The sequence below is a fragment of the Zea mays genome, chromosome 10 (assembly GCF_902167145.1).
Source record: "Zea mays cultivar B73 chromosome 10, Zm-B73-REFERENCE-NAM-5.0, whole genome shotgun sequence".
In the NCBI taxonomy this organism is placed as follows: Eukaryota; Viridiplantae; Streptophyta; class Magnoliopsida; order Poales; family Poaceae; genus Zea; species Zea mays.
This window is the reverse complement of record NC_050105.1, coordinates 9,649,804-9,676,829: the sequence shown is the minus strand read 5'-3', so window position 1 is coordinate 9,676,829 and position 27,026 is coordinate 9,649,804. Positions and strand designations below refer to the sequence as shown.

Here is a 27,026-nt window from a genome sequence, read left to right as displayed (position 1 = left end):
TCTGCCCCACAAATGCATCTGCAACATTTCTCCCCTCCTGGAAAAACAGGTCGTCTGCGACCTGTATAGCTGGATATCGTAGTTGGAAATCCTCTAGCTGAACCCAGGATGCTTCTGCTGCTGGACGACCCACCCAGTGAACTAACACTTCCCACACGCCTCTGTTAAGCCTTGCCTTGGATACCTTCTCAGGTGTAGGTACCACCCTGCCATGTAACAGATCTGGAAGAGGCACCACCTCGTCTGGCAACTGCCCAATAAATTTCTTCAATAGTGACACATGAAAAACATCATGAATTTTTGCCTTTGGAGGGAACTGAATTTGTAAGATACGTCCCCCACTAACTGTGTAACCTTGTAGGGCCCAAAGAAACGAGGTCCCAACTTGGATGTAGATGCTGGTGTCACGCCCACGGCTGACCTTTGCTGTAACCAGAGCCACACCCAATCCCCAACCTGGAATTTCACCTCCCGTCGAGTCTGGTCTTGGTACTGCTTCATTGTGACTTGGGCCTGGACCAGCCTCTCCTTGATTTCTGCTAAGAACTCATCCCGATCACGAAGCTGGCCATCCACCGCAGCTACTCGCGCTTTACCCGGCTGGTAAGGTAGTAATGGCGGGGGGTCACGCCCATAGACTACCCGGAAGGGTGAACACTTGATGGCAGTTTGATATGAAGAATTATAGCTGTACTCCGCCCATGGCAGCCACTGGAGCCAAGTCTTCGGCCTATCACCTGCTAAGCAGCGCAGGTACATTAATATCACTCTGTTTGTGACCTCCGATTGACCATCTGTTTGTGGGTGAAATGCGGAACTCATCTGCAGCTTTACCCCTGCCATCCGAAACATTTCTGTCCAAAAGTTGCTGGTAAATACCACATCTCGGTCACTTACTATTGAACAGGGCAGACCATGTAACCTGACAATATCGTCAAAAAATGCCCGTGCTACTGAAGCTGCTGAATAAGGGTGACCTAAGGGAATGAAGTGAGCAAATTTGGAGAAACGATCAACCACTGTGAGGATAACCGATTTACCCCCCACCTTTGGAAACCCTTCCACGAAATCCATGGAGATATCACTCCATACTTCAGAGGGAACTGGTAATGGCTGTAATAGCCCAGCAGGGTGAATATGTTTGGACTTATTTCTTTGGCAGACTGCATAGCCCCGAACAAGTTCCTGTACCCGTCTCCTGATATGGGTATTGTGGAATGAGCTCCTCCATCTATGCAAGGTCTTCTCTACTCCCTCATGACCTGCTGCATGAGCAGCTATCAGCAACTGATCCCACACACTTGAATTATCTGGAACGAAGACTCTGCCCCGGCGTATCAACAATCCATCTCTTTCAGCCCACCCTTCTCCTGCAGTTCCTGCTGCCAACTGCGTCTTTAGTTCCTGGACTTGCGGATCTGTCAATGCTTCCTTCCTGAGAATATCAAAGACTTCCAGAGTTGGGGTGGACAGCAGATTCACTGCTGCTGATGGTTCCTCATCCCTTCTTGATAAGGCGTCAGCCGCGCCGTTCATCTTCCCTGGCCTATACTCCACCTCCATGTCATACCCAAATAGTTTGCTGACCCATGTGTGCTGTGGTATGGTGGATAAGCGCTGGTCCAGTATGTATTTCAAACTGAAGTGATCAGTTCTCACTGTGAACGCTCGTCCCCACAAATATGGCCGCCAATTGCGGACTGCTTTGACAAGCCCAATCAGTTCTCTCTCATATGCCGGAAGTTTCTGGTGATGTGGTGCCACAGCTCTACTGAAATATGCCACTGCCCCTGCACCTTGGTGAAGAACTGCCCCAAACCCTGAACCTGACGCATCGCAGTCAACCACAAATCTTTTGCTGAAATCTGGCATCTGCAGCAAGGGAGCGATCATGAGTGCCTATTTGAGTGCGAGGAATGCCTCTGTTGATGCTTCCGACCACTAGAATGCTTCCTTCTTCAATAGGGCAGTTAGTGGTGCAGCAATGTTGCCATAGCTTGCAATGAACTTCCAGTAATATCCTGTGAGCTCGAGGAACCCGCGCAGCGCCCTTAAAGTTCTGGGCTGTGGCCAAGTTTCTACTGCTGCTATCTTCTCAGGATCCATCGCCACTCCAGATGGCGAGATGATATGGCCCAAATATGACACACTAGTGACCCCAAAAAAACACTTGGAGCGCTTCAATGCCAACTTATGTGCTCTTAGTGTTTGGAACACTTGTTTGACCTGTTGAAGGTGAGCCGCCCATGTCTTGCTATAAATTAGGATATCATCAAAAAATACCAGCACAAACTTGCGTATGAATGGGTTGAGGATGTCATTCATCAAGCTCTGGAATGTTGACGGGGCGTTGGTGAGACCGAATGGCATGACAAGGAACTCAAAGTGGCCTCGGTGTGTTCGGAATGATGTTTTGTCAACATCTTCGGGGTGCATTCTCACTTGGTGGTACCCACTCCGAAGGTCCAGCTTGGTGAAGAATCTAGAACCTTAGAGCTCACTAGCAACTCGTCCACTACTGGTATGGGGTAACGGTCCTTCACAGTCTTCCCATTGAGCTCCCGGTAGTCCACACAGAATCGCCATGTTCCATCTGATTTCTTTACTAGAAGCACTGGGGAAGAGAATGCGGATGTGCATTCCCTTATAATTCCTTGCTACAACATGTCCTCACATTGCTTCTCGATCTCATCCTTTAAGAGCTGGGGGTAGCGGTATGGCCGCACCGCTATTAGCGTTGTGCCGGGTAGTAGTCTGATGTGGTGATCATGGCGCCGGGCTGGTGGTAGGCCACGAGGTTCTTCAAACAGATCTTCGTATGATTGCAGCAAGTTGTCCAATAATTCCTTGCCCTCTGAAACTACACAACAGCGGGGTTTTGAGCTACCCATCCCTGTCCAGCACACCTTGCGTCCTTGTTTCCAGAACGTCATTGATAGACGTTCGAAGTCCCATAAGATAGGGCCTAAGGAACGCAACCACTAGACTCCCAACACCACATCAAAGCCTTCTAGTGGTAGAGCATAGCAAGTCAGGGCAAACCGCTCTTCAGCAATTTGTATGGACAATCCTGTGCAGAACCCTAGGCTGGTGACCTTGTCCCCATTGGCGACCCTTACTGCTCCTTGGCGCCTTTCCAGTGGAAGCTGCAGCTCAGACACCTTTGCTTCTGTGATGAATGTGTGTGTGGAACCGGTGTCTACCAGGGTTGTGAGTGGCACTCCTTTGATTAGAACTGTAAGCTTCATAGTCTCCCCCACATCAATTCCTTTCAGGGCGTGCAGTGATATGCCCAGCTCGGCCACTGCCTCCTCTTCTCCAGTGTCATCTTCTAATTCCAGCAAGAAAACCCCTCGAGCAGCACATTTGTGGTCCACTGAGTACTTCTCTGTGTAGTGATAGCATTCCCCCTTTGCACGCTTCGCTGCTAGTTCTTCCGGTGATAGCCGCTTGAATCGAGGCCGGGGCGCAGCAGCTACCTTACATGGCGTGCTGTTGCCGGCCTCCTTGAATACCAAACTCTTCCCAGCAGCTTTGTAACCTCCCCTTTTCCCTGCTTCGAGTTCCCTTCTCTCATAGGCCCTTGCCAGGTTCATGGCGCGCTGCAAATTTCCAGGAGCTTGTAGTTCAACATCTGTGCGCAGGGGTTCCCCAAGACCGGCTGTGAACATGTTGACCTGCTGCATGGCAGTAAGGTTGTTGCATCGGCAGAGAAGAAGTGAGAACTGCCGCTGGTATTCCTCGACAGTGCCTGTGCGGTAGAGATCCTTTAATTCGGCCATAGGGTTGGAGCGAATTGGCGGGCCCAATCTCAGGTTGGTGAATTCGACGAACTGTGCCCATGAAATGACGCCGTTGTCGCGTTCCAGTGCATAGAACCATTCCGCCGCCACTCCCTCTAAGTGCAAGGAGGCCATCCACACCCTTTCTTCCGTTGGCGTGTGAAAGTCGCCTAGAGGGGGGGTGAATAGGGTGAATCTGAAATTTGTAAACTTAATCACAACTTCAAGCCGGGTTAGCGTTAGAAATATAAACGAGTCCGCGAGAGAGGGCAAAAACAAATCGCAAGCGAATAAAGAGTGAGACGCGATGATTTGTTTTCCCGAGGTTCGGTTCTTGCAAACCTACTCCCCGTTGAGGTGATCACAAAGACCGGGTCTCTTTCAACCCTTTCCCTCTCTCAAACGGTCACTTAGACCGAGTGAGCTTCTCTTCTCAATCAAACGGGACACAAAGTCCCCGCAAGGACCACCACACAATTGGTGTCTCTTGCCTCGGTTACAATTGAGTTGATCACAAGAAAGAATGAGAAAGAAGGAAGCAATCCAAGCGCAAGAGCTCAAATGAACACAACAAATCTCTCTCTCTAATCACTAAAGCTTTGTGTGGAGTTGGGAGAGGATTTGATCTTTTTGGTGTGTCTTGTATTGAATGCTATAGCTCTTGTAAGGTGTAGAAGTGTAGAAACTTGGATAACTTGAATGTGGGGGTGGTTGGGGTATTTATAGCCCCAACCACCAAACTTGACCATTGGTGGAGGCTGCTGTCGTATGGCGCACCGGACAGTCCGGTGCGCCACCGGACACTGTCCGGTGCGCCAGCCACGTCAGCCGGTCGTTGGGTTCTGACCGTTGGAGCTCTGTCTTGTGGGCCTGCCTGGCTGTCCGGTGGCTCACCGGACAAGTCCTGTAGACTGTCCGGTGCGCCACCCGCGCGTGCTCTGTCCTCTGCGCGCGCAGGCACGCATTTAATGTGTTGCAGTCGACCGTTGCGCGTGAAGTAGCCGTTGCTCCGCTGGCACACCGGACAGTCCGGTGTTACACCGGACAGTCCGGTGAATTATAGCGGAGCGAATTCCCGAAGCTGGCGAGTTCAGAGTTGCTTCTCCCTGGGGCACCGGACAGTCCGGTGAATTATAGCGGAGCGCCTCTGAGAATTCCCGAAGGCAGCGAGTTCAGCTTGAAGTTCCCTGATGCACCGGACATTGTCCGGTGATGCACCGGACACTGTCCGGTGGCACACCGGACAGTCCGGTGCGCCAAACCAGGGCTGCCATCGAGTGTCTTTTGCTCTCTTTGTTTGAACCCTTTCTTGGTCTTTTTATTGGTTTATTTTAAACCTTTGGCACCTATAAAACTTATAGACTAGAGCAAACTAGTTAGTCCAATTATTTGTGTTGGGCAATTCAACCACCAAAATCGATTTAGGAAAAGGTGTAAGCCTATTTCCCTTTCAATCTCCCCCTTTTTGGTGATTGATGCCAACACAAACCAAAGCAAATATAAAAGTGCATAATTGAACTAGTTTGCATAATTGTAAGTGCAAAGTTTACTCAGAATTGAACCAATAAATATTCTCATAAGATATGCATGGATTGTTCTTCTCATATTAAAATTTTGGACCACGCTTGCACCACATGTTTTGTTTTTGCAAATCGTTTGTAAATCCTTTTCAATAGTCCTTTTGCAAATAGTCAAAGGTAAATGAATAAGATTTTGAGAAGCATTTTGAGATTTGAAATTTTCTCCCCCTATTTCAAATGCTTTTCCATTGACTAAACAAAACTCCCCCTTAATGAAATCCTCCTCTTAGTGTTCAAGAGGGTTTTAGATATTAATTTTGAAGAGGGTCTACCAATTTGAAATTATATCACAAATAAGATACCAATTTGAAATTCTCTTTTGAAAAACTTCTTTTAAATACAAATTGAAAGTTTTGAATTGGTGGTGGTGCGGTCCTTTTGCTTTGGGCTAATACTTTCTCCCCCTTTGGCATGAATCGCCAAAAACAGAGTCATTATAGCCCTTTTAACTACTTTCTTCCCCTTTGGCTAAAAATATAGAGGTGAAGATTATACCAAAGTGGAGAGGTTGCGGAGCGATGGCGAAGGATGAATAAACGATGGAGTGGAGTGGAAGCCTTTGTCTTCGCCGAAGACTCCAATTCCCTTTCAATCTATGACTTAGCATACAATGTACTTGAAAAACACATTAGTCATAGCAAGGAAAGAGAGATGATCAAAGGTATATAGATGAGCAATGTGTGCAAAATATCAATAAAAATTCCTAGAATCAAGAATATTTAGCTCATGCCTAAGTTTGGTAAAGGTTTCTTCACATAATGGCTTGGTAAAGATATCGGCTAATTGTTCTTTGGTGCTAACATATGCAATCTCGATATCCCCCTTTTGTTGGTGATCCCTTAGAAAATGATACCGAATGGCTATGTGTTTAGTGCGGCTATGCTCAACGGGATTATCCGCCATGCGGATTGCACTCTCATGATCACATAGAAGAGGAACTTTGGTTAATTTGTAACCATAGTCCCTAAGGGTTTGCCTCATCCAAAGCAATTGCGCGCAACAATGGCCTGTGGCAATATACTCGGCTTCGGCGGTAGAAAGAGCGACCGAATTTTGCTTCTTTGAAGCCCAAGACACCAAGGATCTTCCCAAGAACTGGCAAGTCCCCGATGTGCTCTTTCTATTAATTTTACACCCTGCCCAATCGGCATCCGAATAACCAATTAAATCAAATGTGGATCCCCTAGGGTACCAAAGGCAAAACTTAGGAGTATAAACTAAATATCTCAAGATTCGTTTCACGGCCCTAAGGTGAGCTTCCTTAAGATCGGCTTGGAATCTTACACACATGCATACGGAAAGCATAATATCCGGTCGTGAAGCACATAAATAGAGTAAAGATCCTATCATCGACCGATATACCTTTTGATCTACGGATTTACCTCCCGTGTCGAGGTCGAGATGCCCATTGGTTCCCATGGGTGTCTTGATGGGCTTGGCATCCTTCATCCCAAACTTGTTTAGAATGTCTTGAGTATACTTCGTTTGGCTAATGAAGGTGCCCTCTTGGAGTTGCTTCACTTGAAATCCTAAGAAATACTTCAACTCCCTCATCATAGACATCTCGAATTTTTGTGTCATGATCCTACTAAATTCCTCACATGTAGATTCATTAGTAGACCCAAATATAATATCATCAACATAAATTTGGCATACAAATAAATCATTTGCAAGAGTTTTAGTAAATAAAGTAGGATCGACCTTTTTGACTTTGAAGCCATTAGCAATAAGGAAATCTCTTAGGCATTCATACCATGCTCTTGGGGCTTGCTTGAGCCCATAAAGCGCCTTAGAGAGCCTATAGACATGGTTAGGATACTCACTATCTTCAAAGCCGGGAGGTTGCTCAACATAGACCTCTTCCTTGATTGGTCCATTGAGGAAGGCACTCTTCACGTCCATTTGGTAAAGCTTGAAGCCATGGTAAGTCGCATAGGCTAATAATATACGAATTGACTCAAGCCTAGCTACGGGTGCATAGGTTTCACCAAAATCCAAACCTTCGACTTGGGAGTATCCCTTGGCCACAAGTCAAGCTTTGTTCCTTGTCACCACACCATGCTCATCTTGCTTGTTGCGGAAGACCCACTTGGTTCCTACAACATTTTGGTTAGGACGTGGAACTAAATGCCAAACCTCATTCCTTGTGAAGCTGTTGAGCTCCTCTTGCATCGCCATCACCCAATCCGAATCTTGAAGTGCTTCCTCTACCCTGTCTGGCTCAATAGAGGAAACAAAAGAGTAATGCTCACAAAAATGTGCAACCCGCGATCTAGTGGTTACCCCTTATGAATATCGCCGAGGATGGTGTTGATGGGGTGATCTCGTTGGATTGCTTGGTGGACTCTTGGGTGTGGCGGTTGTCGGCGTTTCGAGACCGGGGGGTCCCTTAGGCCGACGAGTGAGTGTCGCGTGCCCCAGCCCAGATGGGTCGAGAGCGTGGGCGAGCGCGAAGGGGGGAAAGGAGCGAGGCGGCCGGAGACCGGCGCGAGAGAGGTGGGAATCCCGCGGCCTTCATGTTCGTCCCGCGCCCAGGTCGGGTGCGCTTGCAGTAGGGGGTTACAAGCATCCACGCGGGTGAGGGAAGCGAGCGGCCCCAAGAGAGCGCCTGTCCCGTCCTCGTCCCGCGCGGCCAACCTTCTCTAAGAGGGCCCTGGTCCTTCCTTTTATAGACGCAAGGAGAGGATCCAGGTGTACAATAGGGGTGTAGCAGAGTGCTACGTGTCTAGCGAGGGAGAGCTAGTGCCCTGAGTACATGCCAATGTGGCAGCCGGAGAGATCTTGGAACCCAACTAGTGTGACGTCGTGGCCGTCGGAGGAGCGGCGGAGCCTGGCGGAGGGACGGCTGTTGGAGCGGTTGTGTCCTTGCTGACGTCCTCCTGCTTCCGTAAGAGAGCTGAGAGCCGCCATCGTCACAGGGCATGCGGGGCGCCATCATTGCCTATCTGGTGGAGACAGCCAGATGGGACACCGGTCTTGTTCTCTGCGGCCCGAGTCAGCTCGAGGTAGGGTGATGATGGCGCTTCCTGTTGACGTGGCTGGCCTGCGCCCTAGGTTGGGCGACGTGGAGGCTCCTCCGAAGCCGAGGTCGAGTCTGTCTTCCATGGCCGAGGCCGAGTCCGAGCCCCTGGGTCGGGCGAGGCGGAGGTCGTCGGCAGAGGCCATGGCGGTGTTCGAGCCCTAGGGTCGGGCGAAGCGGAGTTCGTCGTCTTCCGGGTCTTAGCCCGAGTCCGAGCCCTGGGTCGGGCGGAGCGGAGTTCGCCGTCTTCCGGGTCTTAGCCCGAGTCCGAGCCCTGGGGTCGGGCGAAGCGGGGTTCGTCGTCTTCCGGGTCTTAGCCCGAGTCCGAGCCCTGGGTCGGGCGGAGCGGAGTTCGCCATCTTCCGGGTCTTAGCCCGAGTCCGAGCCCTGGGGTCGGGCGAAGCGGAGTTCGTCGTCTTCCGGGTCTTAGCCCGAGTCCGAGCCCTGGGTCGGGCGGAGCGGAGTTCGCCGTCTTCCGGGTCTTAGCCCGAGTCCGAGCCCTGGGTCGGGCCGAGCGGAGTTCGCCGTCTTCCAGGTCTTAGCCCGAGTCCGAGCCGTGGGTCGGGCGGAGCGGAGTTCGCCGTCTTCCGGGGCTGAGCCCGAGTCCGAGCCCTAGGTCGGGTGGAGCTTCCTATGGTGCCTTTGGCAGGGCCTGGCTTCCTGTCAGCATCACTCTGTCAAGTGGCGCTGCAGTCGGAGTGGCGCAGGCGGCGCTGTCCTTCTGTCAGACCGGTCAGTGGAGCTGCGAAGTGACGGCGGTCACTTCGGCTCTGCCGGAGGGCGCGTGTCAGGATAAAGGTGTCAGGCCACCTTTGCGTTAAATGCTCCTGCGATTTGGTCGGTCGGTGCGGCGATTTAGTCAGGGTTGCTTCTTAGCGAAGGCAGGGCCTCGGGCGAGCCGAAGATGTGTCCGCCATTGGAGGGGGGCCTCGCGCGAGACGGAAATCCTCCGGGGTCGGCTGCCCTTGTCCGAGGCTAGGCTCGGGCGAGGCATGATCGAGTCGCTCGAATGGACTGATCTCTGACTTAATCGCACCCATCAGGCCTTTGCAGCTTTATGCTGATGGGGGTTACCAGCTGAGAATTAGGAGTCTTGAGGGTACCCCTAATTATGTTCCCCGACAGTAGCCCCCGAGCCTCGAAGGGAGTGTTAGCACTCGCTTGGAGGCTTTCGTCGCACTTTTTTGCAAGGGGACCAGCCTTTCTCGGTTGCATTTTGTTCCGGTGGGTGCGCGCGAGCGCACCCGCCGGGTGTAGCCCCCGAGGCCTCGGAGGAGTGGTTTCACTCCTTCGAGGTCTTAATGCCTTGCGTAATGCTTCGGCTGGTCTGGTTGTTCCCTCATGCGAGCTGGCCGTAGCCCGGGTGTACGGTCGGGGCCCAAGTTCTCGGGCTGGTATGTTGACGCTGTCAACGGTTTGGCCAGAGCCGGGTTTGCGAGAGCAGCCCCCGAGCCTCTGCACAGGGCAAGAGGGCGATCAGGGACAGACTCGGCTTTTTTACATACGCCCCTGCGTCGCCTTTCCGCAAGGAGGAGGGGGGGAGAGCGCCATGTTACCCTCGATGGGCGCCGAACATGGTGTCTCCGGTGAGCTGCAAGCGGGTAATCCGAGTGGACGTTCGTGCCCCGTTCGTTAGGGGTCGGCTAGGGGCCCAGAGGCACGCCCAAAAGTACCTGCGGGTGATCTGCCGGACCCGGTCCCCTGGCGACGGGGTCCGAGGGCTCGATGCCTCCCTCCGATGGGATTCTGTTGCAAGATCGCTCCCACTGGTCTCGGAAATGTCCTAGGGTACCTCGGGAGCGCAGCCCGAGCCTTGGTTATGTATCGAACGTACCCCTGGTCATCCCTCGCTCGGCGTCTGAGGCGGCTGTGAACCCTTCGGGGGCCAGCCTTCGAACCCCTGATCAGTAATGGGCATGGAGCCCGAGTAGCCTGAGGCGGCCGTGGAACCCTTCGGGGGGCGGCCTTCGAACCCCTGACCAGTAGTGGGTGTAGGGCCCACGCGATCTGAGGCGGCTGTTGAACCCTTCGGGGGGCCAGCCTTCGAACCTCTGATCAGTAAGGAGGCTCGGAGCCTGGTTCCTTCACGGGGAAGGATTAGGGGTGGGCACTTTTTTACCATAAACCGAAAACCGAACCGAACCGTACCGAACCGAAATTTCGGTTTTTCGGTAGTTCGGTTCGGTTTTTGTATCTAAGAAGTTTGGTTTTCGGTATCGTAATCGGTTTTCACCGTATGCCGAACCGAAATACAAAAAACCGAATACCAAACTTTATCAATTCTCAAATTTGACTATTAGATTATGTGAACTAAATGTGTGATACAATTAAATTATTATTCACTTATTTGTATGTGATGTATGATGTATCTCTAAATATTTGAGCCTATATAATTTTTATTTTTTAAAATTATGTGTAATCTATCATGTAAACTTGTTGTATGTATTGTCTTGAGTATAAGTTTGGTATTCGGTTTTTACCGAAAAACCGAAGTAAAAAACCGAAACCGAATTTCTCGGTTTTTCATTTTCTAGAAAACCGATCGGTTTCTAATGTATGAAGAACCCAAGTTTTTTAAAACTGAAAAACCGAACCGAAGTTAAGAAAAAAACCGAATGCCCAGCCCTAGGAAGGATCCCTTTCGGAGTATCCCCCTTTCCCGGTTCCTGTCGCAAGAGATAGAGAAAGAGGAAAAAGGGAAAAGGATACGAAACCGAACGACGCGGCGTACCTTTTTTGGCGCGGTTGTTTCAGCGAAGGCGAAGCGTCGCCCGCTGCTCCTGCCAGAAGCGCCGCCTGTCCAGCCGCGGAGTTAATGCGACGGGGCGAGTAGTTGGCGGGGCGGCCGTTGCGCGTGCGCGAGCCGTTCGAGGAACGGATCACGGGCGCGTTGTCTTCACGCCGTGAGAGGGGGTTCTCTTGCTGCCCCCTTCCAGCGTCAAGACCCGAGCCTGCAGGGTCAGAGTGTCTTGTAGCGTGTGCCTTTTGCAGCCGCCGAGGCCAGAATACACGCCCTCGCTGCGTTGTAAAGCTGCGTCTCCTTTCCTCTTGTTTCGAGTATCTGGACTTTTTTGTCGGTAACAGGGATGTTTGTGTGAGTGGGAGTTGCTTCTCGCGGAAGGTGATGAGTGAGGTATCCGTATCCCGGAGGCGTGGGAGTCCCTCGGCTCGGTCGGCCTTGCCGCTTACGCGTACTTTCACCCGTCCATGAGGCCCTGCCACCGACTCAGTCGAGAAAGCTCGAAGGATTGCTTCGGCAGAAGAACTTCCGAACATGAAGACTTGTTCGGTCCGCGGAATCACTTTATCCGAACGCGAGTTACTTATCGCGGAAGGTGATGAGTGAGGTATCCGTATCCCGGAGGCGTAGGAGTCCCTCGGCTCGGTCAGCCTTGGCTGCTTACGTGTACTCCGTCGTTTTCAGGATCCACTTTTCGAAGTAGTCAAAAAGCACGAAAGATATTCTGGCAGAAGAGACCTTTTTTCGAGGAAAATTTCGACGCAGAGGGGGTTCCCCCCCTTTTAGCCCCCGAGGGAGGGTCGGGCTTTGCCGAGGCGAGGCCGACCCTTCCTTGATGACTAAACTTTGCGTGGGTGCGAGGTATATGAACGACTTGAAAACATCTTAAGGGTAAAAGCGACGTAGCTGTTGGATGTTCCAAGCGTTGTCGTAGACCTCGCCTTGACTGTTGGCCAGCTTGTACGTTCCGGGCTTCAGAACTTTGGCGATGACGAATGGCCCCTCCCAGGGGGCGTGAGCTTGTGCCTCCCTCGGGCGTCTTGCCGCAGCCGAAGCACCAGGTCGCCCACCTGGAGGTCTCGGGGTCGGACCCCTCGGGCGTGGTAGCGCCGCAGGGACTGCTGATACCGCGCCGAGTGTAGTAAGGCCTTGTCCCGAGCCTCTTCCAGCTGGTCCAGCGAGTCTTCTCGGCTAGCTTGGTTGCTTTGATCGTCGTAGGCCCTCGTCCTCGGGGAGCCGTATTCCAGGTCAATGGGCAAGACGGCCTCGGCTCCGTAGACCAGGAAGAACGGCGTGAAACCCGTGGCTCGGCTTGGCGTCGTCCTCAGGCTCCAGACCACCGAGGGGAGTTCCTTCATCCATCGCTTGCCGAACTTGTTGAGGTCGTTGTAAATCCGAGGCTTGAGCCCTTGTAGAATCATGCCGTTGGCACGCTCTACTTGCCCATTCGACATGGGATGAGCTACGGCGGCCCAGTCCACCCGGATGTGGTGATCCTCGCAGAAGTCCAAGAATTTTCTGCCGGTGAACTGGGTGCCGTTGTCAGTGATGATGGAGTTCGGGACCCCGAAGCGATGGATGATGTTGGTGAAGAACGTCACCGCTTGCTCGGACCTGATGCTGTTCAGAGGTCGGACCTCGACCCACTTGGAGAATTTGTCGATGGTGACCAGCAGGTGCGTGTAGCCCCCGGGCGCCTTCTGCAAAGGGCCGACGAGGTCCAGACCCCACACAGCGAAGGGCCAGGTGATGGGTATCGTCTGTAGAGCCTGAGCGGGCAGGTGGGTCTGCTTCGCATAGAATTGACACCCTTCGCAGGTGCGGACAATTCTTGTGGTGTCAGCCACCGCCGTTGGCCAGTAGAAGCCTTGCCGGAAAGCATTCCCGACGAGGGCTCGGGGCGCTGCGTGATGGCCGCAAGCCCCCGAGTGTATCTCTTGCAGGAGTTCCTGACCTTCGGCGATGGAGATGCATCGCTGGAGGATGCCCGAGGGACTGTGGTGGTAGAGCTCCTTCTCATCGCCCAGCAGGACGAACGACTTGGCGTGTCGCGCTATCCACCGAGCCTCGGTTCGGTCGAGGGGCAGCTCTCCTTGGCGGAGATATTGCAGGTACGGGGTCTGCCAATTTCGATCAGGCGTGGCCCCGCTTCGCTCCTCCTCGATGCGCAATGCCTCGCCCTCGGAGACCGAGGGTACTTCGGGTTGAGCTGAGGGTGCCTCGGGCCATGCCGAGGGTACCTCGGGCTCGGGAGGGTCGTCGATCTTGACGGAGGGCTGATGCAGATCCCGGGAGAAGACGTCCGGGGGAACCGTTGTTCGCCCCGAGGCTATTTTTGCCAGCTCGTCCGCAGTCTCGTTGTAGCGCCGAGCGATGTGGTTAAACTCGAGCCCGTAGAACTTGTCTTCCAGGCGCCGAACCTCATCGCAGTAGGCCTCCATCTTTGAGTCGCGGCAGTGGGAGTTCTTCATGACTTGGTCGATGACGAGCTGCGAGTCGCCGCGAGCGTCGAGGCGTCGGACCCCTAGCTCGATGGCGATTCGCAATCCGTTGATCAGAGCTTCGTACTCAGCCACATTGTTGGACGCCGGGAAATGGAGGCGTAGCACATAGCGTAGGTGTTTTCCGAGGGGTGAGACGAAGAGTAGGCCCGCGCCGGCTCCCGTCTTCATCAACGACCCGTCGAAAAACATGGTCCTGAGCTCCGGTTGGATCGGAGCCGTCGGTAGCTGGGTGTCGACCCATTCGGCTACGAAGTCCGCCAAGACCTGGGACTTGATGGCCTTCCGAGGCGCGAACGAGATGGTCTCGCCCATGATTTCCACCGCCCACTTCGCAATCCTGCCCGAGGCCTCTCGGCACTGGATGATCTCCTCCAGGGGGAAGGATGACACCACAGTTACCGGGTGAGACTCGAAGTAGTGTCGCAACTTCCGCCTCGTCAGGATCACTGCATACAGCAACTTCTGAACTTGTGGGTAGCAGATCTTGGTTTCGGACAGTACCTCGCTGACGAAGTAAACCGGCCTCTGAACGGGCAATGCATGCCCCTCTTCTTGCCTCTCGACCACAATCGCGGCGCTAACCACCTGAGTGGTCGCGGCGACGTAGACCAAGAGGGCTTCTCCATCGGCTAGGGGCACCAAGATAGGCGCCTTGGTGAGGAGCGCCTTCAGGTCCCCGAGAGCTTCCTCGGCCTCATGGGTCCAAGTGAAGCACTCGGCCTTCCTTAAGAGGCGGTACAGAGGCAGGCCTCTTTCGCCGAGGCGTGAGATGAAACGGCTCAGGGCCGCGAGACATCCCATGACCCTCTGTACACCTTTTAAGTCCTTGATGGGCCCCATGCTGGTGATGGCTGCGATCTTCTCCGGGTTGGCTTCGATGCCCCGCTCGGAGACGATGAACCCCAAGAGCATGCCTCGGGGCACCCCGAAGACACACTTCTCGGGATTGAGCTTGACGCCTTTTGCCTTGAGACACCGGAATGTCACTTCAAGGTCGGAGAGGAGGTCGGAAGCTTTCCTTGTCTTGACTACGATGTCATCGACGTAGGCCTCGACCGTGCGACCGATGTGTTCGCCGAACACATGGTTCATGCACCGCTGGTACGTCGCACCCGCATTCCTCAAACCGAACGGCATGGTGACATAGCAGTACATGTCGAAGGGCGTGATGAAAGAAGTCGCGAGCTGGTCGGACTCTTTCATCCTGATTTGATGATACCCTGAGTAGGCATCGAGGAAAGACAGGGTTTCGCACCCAGCAGTAGAATCCACGATTTGATCGATGCGAGGCAGAGGGTAGGGAACCTTCGGACATGCTTTGTTGAGACCAGTGTAGTCTACACACATCCGCCATTTCCCCCCTTTCTTTCTCACAAGCACAGGGTTGGCGAGCCATTCGGGATGGAATACCTCTTTGATGAACCCGGCTGCCATTAGCTTGTGGATCTCCTCGCCTATCGCTCTGCGCTTCTCCTTGTTGAATCGGCGCAAAGGCTGCTTGACCGGTCGGGCTCCGGCCCGAATATCCAGCGAGTGCTCGGCGACATCCCTCGGTATGCCGGGCATGTCCGAGGGACTCCACGCGAAGATGTCGGCGTTCGCGCGGAGAAAGTCGACGAGCACTGCTTCCTATTTGGGCTCGAGCCCGGAACCGATCCAGATCTGCTTGGAGGCGCCGCCACTGGGGTCGAGGGGGACGGTCTTAGCCGTCTCCACTGGCTCGAAGTTGCCGGCGTGACGCTTCACGTCTGGCACCTCTTTGGAGAGGCTCTCTAGGTCGGCGATGAGGGCCTCGGACTCGGTGAGGGCCTCGGCGTACTCCACGCACTCCACGTCGCATTCGAACGCGTGTTTGTACGTGGGGCCGACGGTGATGACCCCGTTGGGGCCCGGCATCTTGAGCTTCAGGTAGGTGTAGTTGGGGACGGCCATGAACTTCGCGTAGCATGGCCTCCCTAGCACCGCGTGGTAGGTTCCTCGGAACCCGGCCACCTCGAACGTCAGAGTCTCCCTTCGGAAGTTGGAGGGTGTTCCGAAACAGACAGGGAGGTCGAGTCGTCCGAGGGGCTGGACGCGCTTCCCGGGAATGATCCCGTGGAAGGGCGCAGCGCCTGCTCGGGCGGAGGACAGATCGACGCGCAGGAGCCCGAGGGTCTCGGCGTAGATGATGTTGAGGCTGCTGCCCCCGTCCATAAGGACCTTGGTGAGCCTGACGTCACCGATGACAGGGTCGACAACGAGCGGGTATTTCCCCGGGCTCGGCACGTGGTCGGGGTGATCAGCTTGGTCGAAGGTGATGGGCTTGTCGGACCAGTCTAGGTAGGCTGGCGCCGCCACCTTCACCGAGCAGACCTCCCGGCGCTCTTGCTTGCGATGCCGAGCCGAGGCATTCGCCGCGTGCCCGCCGTAGATCATGAAGCAGTCGCGGACCTCGGGGAACTCTCCTGCTTGGTGATCTTCCTTCTTGTCGTCGTCGTGGGCCCTGCCACCCTCCGTGGGTGGCCTGGCCCTATGGAAGTGGCGCCGAAGCATGACGCACTCCTCAAGGGTGTGCTTGACGGGCCCCTGATGATAGGGGCACGGCTCCTTGAGCATCTTGTCAAAGAGGTTGGCACCTCCGGGGGGCTTCCGAGGGTTCTTGCACTCGGCGGCGGCGACAAGGTCCGCGTCGGCAGCGTCGCGTTTCGCTTGTGACTTCTTCTTGCCTTTCTTCTTGGTGCCGCACGGAGTAGACGCCTCAGGAGCATCTTCCGACGGGCGGCCCTGGGGCTGCTTGTCATTTCGGAAGATAGCCTCGACCGCCTCCTGGCCAGAGGCGAACTTGGTGGCGATGTCCATCAGCTCGCTCGCCCTGGTGGGGGTCTTGCGACCCAACTTGCTCACCAGGATGCGGCAGGTGGTGCCGGCAAGGAACGCGCCGATGACATCTGAGTTGGTGATGTTGGGCAGCTCGGTGCGCTGCTTCGAGAATCGTCGGATGTAGTCCCGAAGAGACTCTCCCGGCTGCTGTCGGCAGCTTCGGAGGTCCCAGGAATTCCCAGGGCGCACATACGTGCCCTGGAAATTTCCGGCGAAGGCTTGGACCAGGTCATCCCAGTTGGATATCTGCCCCGGAGGCAGGTGCTCCAACCAGGCGCGAGCGGTGTCGGAGAGGAACAGGGGGAGGTTGTGGATGACGAGGTTGTCATCGTCTGTTCCACCCAGTTGGCAGGCCAGGTGGTAGTCCGCAAGCCACAAATCCGGCCTCGTTTCCCCCGAGTACTTTGTGATAGTAGTCGGGGGTCGGAACCGGGTCGGGAATGGTGCCCGCCGGATGGCCCGGCTGAAGGCCTGCGGACCGGGTGGTTCGGGCGAGGGACTCCGATCCTCCCCGCTGTCGTAGCGTCCCCCACACCTGGGGTGATAGCCTCAGCGCACCATCTCGTCGAGGCAGGCTCGACGGTCGCGGTGATGGCGCTCGTTGCCGAGGTGGTCCGGGGCCGCAGGCGCGGTGTTGCGCGTGCGCCCGGTGTAGACCGAGGCTTCCCGCATGAATCGGGAGGTCGCGGCATGAGGTTCCGAGGGGTATCCTTGCCTTCGGGAGGCAGTGCTCTCGGCCCGTCGGACCGCGGCGCCTTCCAGGAGAATTTTGAGTTCTCCCTGGATTCGCCGACCCTCGGTGGTGGATGGCTCCGGCATCGCGCGCAGGAGCATCGCCGCTGTGGCCAGGTCTGACCGACCCCACTGGATGCAGGTGGTGGCCTGACCCTGACGACATCGGCGACGCGGTGCTGGAGACCCTGGGGCAGGTGACGTATTTCTCCGGCCGGGGGTTGGCCCGCCCATGCCTGCCCGACGTCCCGGCGCATCGGCTCAAGCGCTCCTGCTCCCTCGTCGATCCTGGCCTGCGCCCCGCGGACTTGCTCAAGCTGTGGATCGTAACTCCCCGCCGGAACGGGGACCACAGCTAGCTCCCGCGGGATGTCAGCGCGAGGCACCGGCCTAGGGGGAGCACCGTCCTCCGGCATGCCGAGATGGTTGCCTCCGAAGGGACCCCCTAGATCGACGTGGAAACATTCGCGGCTTGGGCCGCAGTCCTCGTCGTCGAGGCTGCGGCTACCGTCGGAACAGTCGGAGAGGCAGTAGTCACATGTGGTCATGAAGTTCCGGATGGCACTGGGGTTGCCAAATCCGGAGAAATCCCAACAGATGTTGGGGTCGTCATCTTCCTCGGACCCAAAGGGCCCGTAGGTCGAGACGTCCGTCAGCCGGTCCCAAGGCGACCGCAAGCGAAACCCCAGAGGGTTTGTACTCGCCTCTACAAGGGCGCCCGCCAAAGCGAGATTGCTAGGCGAGTTGAGGCTGAGTATAAATGACGTAGGATGGGAATCGGTTGGTACCTTTTGGTCGTCAAGCGGCGATGAAGTCACGTCGAGGACTGACTGCATCGTCGCCTCCGGTACGAGGGCGACATCCTGCAAGCTTTTCGCAAGCGCGCTGGCGTCGTCCACTTGCTCGGGATTGGCGTGTCACGGGGAGACGGCGCTCGCCTTCGTCTCAAACGCGAGGTCGACGCCCAACGCGCCCCCCGTTGGGGTGCTAGGGACGTCGACTCGCTCGACAGCCGACGAGGCGCGGCCTCCTGCTTGGCCTTGGTTGCCCCGCCTCCTCCTCCGTTGGCGGGGAGAGGACGGGGCGAGCTCGAATGTTGTTCTTCCTCCACGCGGGGAAGACGTCGTCGATTCCGCCGCCGGCGGGCGGGCTGTCGGCCGCCATTGTCGTTGTTGCGCGGCGGTGGAAGGAGTATCATGTCGTAGCTGCTGTCGAGGGACATGAACTCAAGACTCCCGAAACGGAGCACCGTCCCGGGTTGGAGAGGTTGTTGGAGACTGCCCATCTGGAGCTTGACGGGAAGCTTTTCGTCAACACGCAGCAGGCCCCTACCTGGCACGCCAACTGTCGGCGTTTCGAGACCGGGGGGTCCCTCAGGCCGACGAGTGAGTGTCGCGTGCCCCAGCCCAGATGGGTCGAGCGCGTGGGCGAGCGCGAAGGGGGGAAAGGAGCGAGGCGGCCGGAGACCGGCGCGAGAGAGGTGGGAATCCCGCGGCCTTCATGTTCGTCCCGCGCCCAGGTCGGGTGCGCTTGCAGTAGGGGGTTACAAGCGTCCACGCGGGTGAGGGAAGCGAGCGGCCCCAAGAGAGTGCCTGTCCCGTCCTCGTCCCGCGCGGCCAACCTTCTCTAAGAGGGCCCTGGTCCTTCCTTTTATAGACGCAAGGAGAGGATCCAGGTGTACAATAGGGGTGTAGCAGAGTGCTACGTGTCTAGCGAGGGAGAGCTAGTGCCCTGAGTACATGCCAATGTGGCAGCCGGAGAGATCTTGGAACCCAACTAGTGTGACGTCGTGGCCGTCGGAGGAGCGGCGGAGCCTGGCAGAGGGACAGCTATCGGAGCGGTTGTGTCCTTGCTGACGTCCTCCTGCCTCCATAAGAGAGCTGAGAGCCGCCGTCGTCACAGGGCATGCGGGGCGCCATCATTGCCTATCTGGTGGAGACAGCCAGATGGGACACCGGTCTTGTTCTCTGCAGCCCGAGTCAGCTCGGGGTAGGGTGATGATGGCGCTTCCTATTGACGTGGCTGGCCTGCGCCCTAGGTTGGGCGACGTGGAGGCTCCTCCGAAGCCGAGGTCGAGTCTGTCTTCCATGGCCGAGGCCGAGTCCGAGCCCCTGGGTCGGGCGAGGCGGAGGTCGTCGGTAGAGGCCAGGGCGGTGTCCGAGCCCTGGGGTCGGGCGAAGCGGAGTTCGTCGTCTTCCGGGTCTTAGCCCGAGTCCGAGCCCTGGGTCGGGCGGAGCGGAGTTCGCTGTCTTCCGGGTCTTAGCCCGAGTCCGAGCCCTGTGGTCGGGCGAAGCGGGGTTCGTCGTCTTCCGGGTCTTAGCCCGAGTCCGAGCCCTGGGTCGGGCGGAGCGGAGTTCGCCGTCTTCCAGGTCTTAGCCCGAGTCCGAGCCCTGGGGTCGGGCGAAGCGGAGTTCGTCGTCTTCCGGGTCTTAGCCCAAGTCCGAGCCCTGGGTCGGGCGGAGCGGAGTTCGCCGTCTTCCGGGTCTTAGCCCGAGTCCGAGCCCTGGGTCGGGCGGAGCGGAGTTCGCCGTCTTCCGGGTCTTGCCCCGAGTCCGAGCCCTGGGTCGGGCGGAGCGGAGTTCGCCGTCTTCAGGGGCTGAGCCCGAGTCCGAGCCCTGGGTCGGGCGGAGCTTCCTATGGTGCCTTTGGCAGGGCCTGGCTTCCTGTCAGCATCACTCTGTCAAGTGGCGCTGCAGTCGGAGTGGCGCAGGCGGCGCTGTCCTTCTGTCAAACCGGTCAGTGGAGCGGCGAAGTGACGGCGGTCACTTCGGCTCTGCCGGAGGGCGCGTGTCAGCATAAAGGTGTCAGGCCACCTTTGCGTTAAATGCTCCTGCGATTTGGTCGGTCGGTGCGGCGATTTAGTCAGGGTTGCTTCTTAGCGAAGGCAGGGCCTCGGGCGAGCCGAAGATGTGTCCGCCGTTGGAGGGGGGGCCTCGGGCGAGACGAAAATCCTCCGGGGTCGGCTGCCCTTGTCCGAGGCTAGGCTCGGGCGAGGCGTGATCGAGTCGCTCGAATGGACTGATCTCTGACTTAATCGCACCCATCAGGCCTTTGCAGCTTTATGCTGATGGGGGTTACCAGCTGAGAATTAGGAGTCTTGAGGGTACCCCTAATTATGGTCCCCGACAGCGGTCTTGGATCTTCATCCTCCTTGTCTTGATCATTAGTATCTCCCCCTTGATCAATGTCGTCGTTTTGAGGTGGCTCATCTTCTTGATCTTCTCCTTCATCATCTTGAGCCTCATCCTCATCTTGAGTTGGTGGAGATACTTGCATTGAGGAGGATGGTTGATCTTGTGCATGTGGAGGCTCTTCGGATTCCTTAGGACACACATCCCCAATAGACATGTTCCTTAGCGCGACGCACGGAGCCTCTTCATCATCTAATTCATCAAGATCAACTTGCTCTACTTGAGAGCCATTAGTCTCATCAAATACAATGTCACAAGAAACTTCAACTAGTCCAGAGGACTTGTTAAAGACTCTATATGCCCTTGTGTTTGAATCATAACCAAGTAAAAACCCTTCTACAGCCTTAGGAGCAAATTTAGATTTTCTACCTCTTTTAACAAGAATAAAGAATTTGCTACCAAAGACTCTAAAATATGAAACATTGGGCTTTTTACCGGTTAGGAGTTCATACGATGTCTTCTTGAGGATTTGATGTAGATATAACCGGTTGATGGCGTAGCAGGCGGTGTTGATTGCCTCGGCCCAAAATCGATCCGAAGTCTTGTACTCATCAAGCATGGTTCTTGCCATGTCCAATAGAGTTCTATTCTTCCTCTCCACTACACCATTTTGTTGTGGCATGTAGGGAGAAGAGAACTTATGCTTGATGCCCTCCTCCTCAAGAAAGCCTTCGATTTGAGAGTTCTTGAACTCTGTCCCGTTGTCGCTTCTTATCTTCTTGATCCTCAAGCCGAACTCATTTTGAGCCCGTCTCAAGAATCCCTTTAAAGTTTCTTGGGTTTGTGATTTTTCCTGCAAAAAGAACACCCAAGTGAAGCGAGAATAATCATCCACAATAACTAAACAGTACTTACTCCCGCCGATGCTTATGTAAGCTATCGGGCCGAATAAATCCATGTGGAGTAACTCCAGGGGCCTATTAGTCGTCATGATGTTCTTGTGTGGATGATGAACACCAACTTGCTTCCCTGCTTGGCATGCGCTACAAATCCTGTCTTTCTCAAAATGAACATTTGTTAGTCCTAAAATGTGTTCTTCCTTTAGAAGCTTGTGAAGATTCTTCATCCCAACATGTGCTAGTTGGCGATGCCAGAGCCAGCCCATGTTAGTCTTAGCAATTAAGCAAGTGTCGAGTTCAGCTCTATTGAAATCAACTAAGTATAGCTGACCCTCTAACACTCCGTTAAATGCTACTGAATCATCACTTCTTCTAAAGATAGTGTCGGGGACCATAATTAGGGGTACCCTCAAGACGCCTAATTCTCAGCTGGTAACCCCCATTAGCAAAAGCTGCAGAGGCCTGATGGGTGCGATTAAGTCAGGGATCAGTCCATACGAGTGACTCGATCACGCTTCACCCGAGCCTAGCCTCGGACTCGGGCAGCCGACCTCGAGGGACTTCCGTCTCGCCCGAGGCCCCCCTTTTTACGGCGGACACATCTCCGGCTCGCCCGAGGCCTTGGCTTCGCTAAGAAGCAACCCTGACTAAATCGCCGCACCAACTGACCGAGTTGCAGGGGCATTTAACGCAAAGGTGGCCTGACACCTCTATCCTGACGCGCGCCCCCCGGCAGAGCCGAAGTGACCGCCGTCACTCCGCTGCTCCACTGACCGGTCTGACAGAAGGACAGCGCCGCCTGCGCCACTCCGACTGCGGTGCCACTCGACAGAGTGAGTCTGACAGGCAGTCAGGCCTCGCCAGGGGCGCCATAGGGAACTCCGCTCCGCCCGACCCCAGGGCTCGAACTCGGGCTAAGACCCGGAAGACGGCGAACTCCGCTCCGCTCGACCCCAGGGCTCGGACTCGGGCTAAGACCCGGAAGACGGCGAACTCCGCTCCGCCCAACCCCAGGGCTCGGACTCGGGCTAAGACCCGGAAGACGGCGAACTCCGCTCCGCCCGACCCCAGGGCTCGGACTCGGGCTAAGACCCGGAAGACGGCGAACTCCGCTCCGCCCGACCCCAGGGCTCGGACTCGGGCTAAGACCCGGAAGACGGCGAACTCTGCTCCGCTCGACCCCAGGGCTCGGACTCGGCCTCGGACCCGGAAGACGGCGAACTCCGCTCCGCCCGACCCTAGGGCTCGGACTCGGGCTAAGACCCGGAAGACGGCGAACTCCGCTCCGCCCGACCCCAGGACTCGGACTCGGGCTCGGCCCCGGAAGACGACGAACTCCGCCTCGCCCGACCCCAGGGCTCGGACTCCGCCCTGGCCTCTGCCGAACGACTTCCGCCTCGCCCGACCCAGGGGCTCGGACTCGGCCTCGGCAACGGAAGACAGATTCGACCCCAGCTTCGGAGGAGCCCCCACGTCGCCCGGCCTCGGGCGCGGGCCCGCCACGTCAACAGGGAGCACCATCACCACTCTACCCCGAGCCGACTCGGGCCGCAGAGAACAAGACCGGTGTCCCATCTGACCAGCTCCGCCAGATAGGCAATGATGGCGCCTCCCAAGCTCCATGACGACGGCGGCTCTCAGCTCTCTTACGGAAGCAGGTGGACGTCAGCAAGGACTCGACCGCTCCGACAGCTGTCCTTCCGCCAAGCTCCGTTGCTCCTCCGACAGCCACGACATCACGCCAGCAGGGTGCCAAGATCTCTCCGGCTGCCACATTGGCATGTACTTAGGGCGCTAGCTCTCCCTCCGCTAGACACGTAGCACTCTGCTACACCCCTCATTGTACACCTGGATCCTCTCCTTACGACTATAAAAGGAAGGACCAGGGCCTTCTTAGAGAAGGTTGGCCGCGCGGGACCGAGGACGGGACATGCGCTCTCTTGGGGCCGCTCACTTCCCTCACCCGCGTGGACGCTTGTAACCCCCCTACTGCAAGCGCACCCGACCTGGGCGTGGGACGAACACGAAGGCCGCGGGACTTCCACCTCTCTCACGCCCGTCTCCGGCCACCTCGCCTCTCCCCCCTTCACGCTTGCCCACGCGCTCGACCCATCTGGGCTGGGGCACGCAGCACACTCACTCGTCGGCTTAGGGACCCCCCGGTCTCGAAACGCCGACAGTTGGCGCGCCAGGTAGGGGGCTGCTACGTGCTGACGAACAGCTTCCCGTCAAGCTCCAGATGGGCAGTCTCCAGCAACCTCTCTGGCCCGGGACGGTGCTCCGTTTCGGGAGTCTTGAGTTCATGTCCTTCGACGGCAGCTACGACATGATACTCCTTCCACCGCCGTGTGACAACGACAATGGCGGCCGACAACCCGCCCGCCGGCGGCGGAATCGACGACATCCTCCCCGCGTGGTGGAAGAACAACATTCGAGCTCGCTCCGTCCTCTCCCCCGCCAACGGAGGAGGAGGCGGGGCAACCAAGGCCAAGCGGGAGGCCGCGCTTCGTCGGCCGTCGAGCGAATCGACGCCCCCGACGCCCCGACGGAAGGCACGCCGGGCGTCGACCTCGCGTTCGAAACGAAGGCAAGCGCCGTCCCCCCGCGACACGCCGATCCCGAGCAAGAAGACGACGCCAGCGCGCTCGCGAAGAGCTTGCAGGACGTCGCCCTTGTGCCTGAGATGACGGCGCAACCAGTCCCCGATGTGACTACGTCGCTCCGCGTCGACCAAAAGGTACTGACTAACTCCCATCTTACGTCATTTCGACTCGGCCTCAACCCGCCTAGCAACCTTGCTTTGGCGGGCGCTCTCATTGAGGCGAGTGCAACCCCACTGGGGTTTCATGTGCGGTCGCCTTGGGACCGGTTGACGGACGTCTCAACCTACGGGCCCTCTGGGTCCGAGGAAGATGACGATCCCAGTATCTGTTGGGATTTCTCTGGACTTGGCAACCCCAGTGCCATGCGGGACTTCATGACCGCATGTAACTACTGCCTCTCCGACTGTTCCGACGGAAGCCGCAGCCTTGACAACGAGGGCTGCGGCCCAAGCCGCGAATGTTTCCACATCGAGCTAGGGGATCCCTCCGAAGGCAACCATCTCGGCATGCCGGAGGACGGTGATCTTCCTAGGCCGGTGCCTCGCGCCGACATCCCGCGGGAGCTAGCTGTGGTCCCCGTTCCGGCGGGGGGTTACGACCCACAACTCGAGCAAGTCCGCGGGGCGCATGCCAGGCTCAACGAGGGAACAGGAGCGCTTGAGCCGATCCGTCGGGACGTCGGACAGGTATGGGCGGGCCAACCCCCGGCCGGAGAAATAAGTCACCTGCCCCAAGGTCTCCAGCACCGCGTCGCCAACGATGTCAGGGTCAGGCCGCCACCCGCATCCAGCGGGGTCGGCCAGAACCTGGCAGCCGCAGCGATGCTCCTCCGCGCGATGCCGGAGCCATCAACTACCGAGGGTCGGCGAATCCAGGGAGAGCTCAAGAATCTCCTGGAAGGCGCTGCGGCCCGACGGGCCGAGAGCACTGCCTCCCGAAGGCAGGGATACCCCTCGGAACCTCATGTCGCGACTTCCCGATTCATGCGGGAAGCCTCGGTCTACACCGGGCGCACGCGCAACACCGCGCCTGCGGCCCCGGGCCACCTCGGCAACGAGCACCATCGACGCGACCGTCGGGCCCACCTCGACGAAAGGGTGCGCCGAGGCTACCACCCCAGACGTGGGGGGCGCTACGACAGCGGGGAGGATCGGAGTCCCTCGCCCGAACCACCCGGTCTGCAGGCCTTCAGTCGGGCCATCCGACGGGCGCCGTTCCCGACCCGGTTCCGACCCCCGACTACTATCACGAAGTACTCGGGGGAAACGAGACCGGAACTGTGGCTTGCGGACTACCGCCTGGCCTGCCAACTGGGTGGAACGGACGACGACAACCTCATCATCCGAAACCTCCCCCTGTTCCTCTCCGACACTGCTCGCGCCTGGTTGGAGCACCTGCCTCCGGGGCAGATCTCCAGCTGGGACGACTTGGTCCGAGCCTTCGCCGGCAATTTTCAGGGCACATACGTGCGCCCCGGGAATTCCTGGGACCTTCGAAGCTGCCGGCAACAGCCGGGAGAGTCGCTCCGGGACTACATCCGGCGATTCTCGAAGCAGCGCACCGAGCTGCCCAACATCACCGACTCGGATGTCATCGGCGCGTTCCTTGCCGGCACTACTTGCCGTGACCTGGTGAGCAAGTTGGGTCGCAAAACCCCCACCAGGGCGAGCGAGCTGATGGACATCGCCACCAAGTTCGCCTCTGGCCAGGAGGCGGTCGAGGCTATCTTCCGAAAGGACAAGCAGCCCCAGGGCCGCCCATCGGAAGAGGCTCCCGAGGCGTCTACTCCGCGCGGCGCCAAGAAGAAGGGCAAGAAGAAGTCACAATCGAAACGTGACGCCGCCGACGCGGACCTTGTCGCCGCCGCCGAGTACAAGAACCCGCCGGGTGTGGCGCCGTCCGCCTTTCGGAAGAGGCTCCCGAGGCGTCTACTCCGCGCGGCGCCAAGATGAAGGGCAAGAAGAAGTCGCAATCGAAACGCGACGCCGCCGACGCGGACCTTGTCGCCGCCGCCGAGTACAAGAACCCCCGGAAGCCCCCCGGAGGTGCAAACCTCTTCGACAAGATGCTCAAGGAGCCGTGCCCCTATCATCAGGGGCCCGTCAAGCACACTCTCCAGGAGTGCGTCATGCTTCGACGCCACTTCCACAGGGCCGGGCCACCCGCGGAGGGTGGCAGGGCCCACGAGGACGACAAGAAGGAAGATCACCAAGCAGGAGAATACCCCGAGGTCCGCGACTGCTTCATGATCTACGGTGGGCATGCGGCGAATGCCTCGGCTCGGCACCGCAAACAAGAGCGCCGGGAGGTCTGCTTGGTGAAGGTGGCGGCGCCAGTCTACCTAGACTGGTCCGACAAGCCCATCACCTTCGACCAGGCTGACCACCCCGACCACGTGCCGAGCCCGGGGAAATACCCGCTCGTCGTCGACCCCGTCATCGGCAACGTCAGGCTCACCAAGGTCCTGATGGATGGGGGCAGCTGCCTCAACATCATCTACGCCGAGACCCTCAAGCTCCTGCGCGTCGATCTGTCCTCCGTCCGAGCAGGCGCTGCGCCCTTCCACGGGATCATCCCTAGGAAGCGCGTCCAGTCCCTCGGACAACTCGACCTCCCTGTCTGCTTCGGAACACCCTCCAACTTCCGAATGGAGACCTTGACGTTCGAGGTGGTCGGGTTCCGAGGAACCTACCACGCGGTATTGGGAAGGCCATGCTACGCGAAGTTCATGGCCGTCCCCAACTACACCTACCTGAAGCTGAAGATGCCGGGCCCCAACGGGGTCATCACCGTCGGCCCCACGTACAAACACGCATTCGAATGCGACGTGGAGTGCGTGGAGTACGCCGAGGCCCTCGCCGAGTCCGAGGCCCTCATCGCCGACCTGGAGAACCTCTCCAAAGAGGTGCCAGATGTGAAGCGTCATGCCGGCAACTTCGAGCCAGCGGAGACGGTTAAGGCTGTCCCACTCGACCCCAGTGGCGACGCCTCCAAGCAGATCCGGATCGGTTCCAGGCTCGACCCCAAATAGGAAGCAGTGCTCGTCGACTTTCTCCGCGCAAACGCCGACGTCTTTGCGTGGAGTCCCTCGGACATGCCCGGCATACCGAGGGATGTCGCCGAGCACTCGCTGGATATTCGGGCCGGGGCCCGACCCGTCAGGCAGCCTCTGCGCCG

At 57.3% G+C, this 27,026-nt stretch overlaps 1 pseudogene; it reads right to left on the bottom strand.

Annotated features, from left to right (window-relative positions):
• LOC103640826 (receptor kinase-like protein Xa21) overlaps positions 1 to 27,026 on the bottom strand; it is a 57,914-nt pseudogene that overhangs the window by 965 nt on the left and 29,923 nt on the right.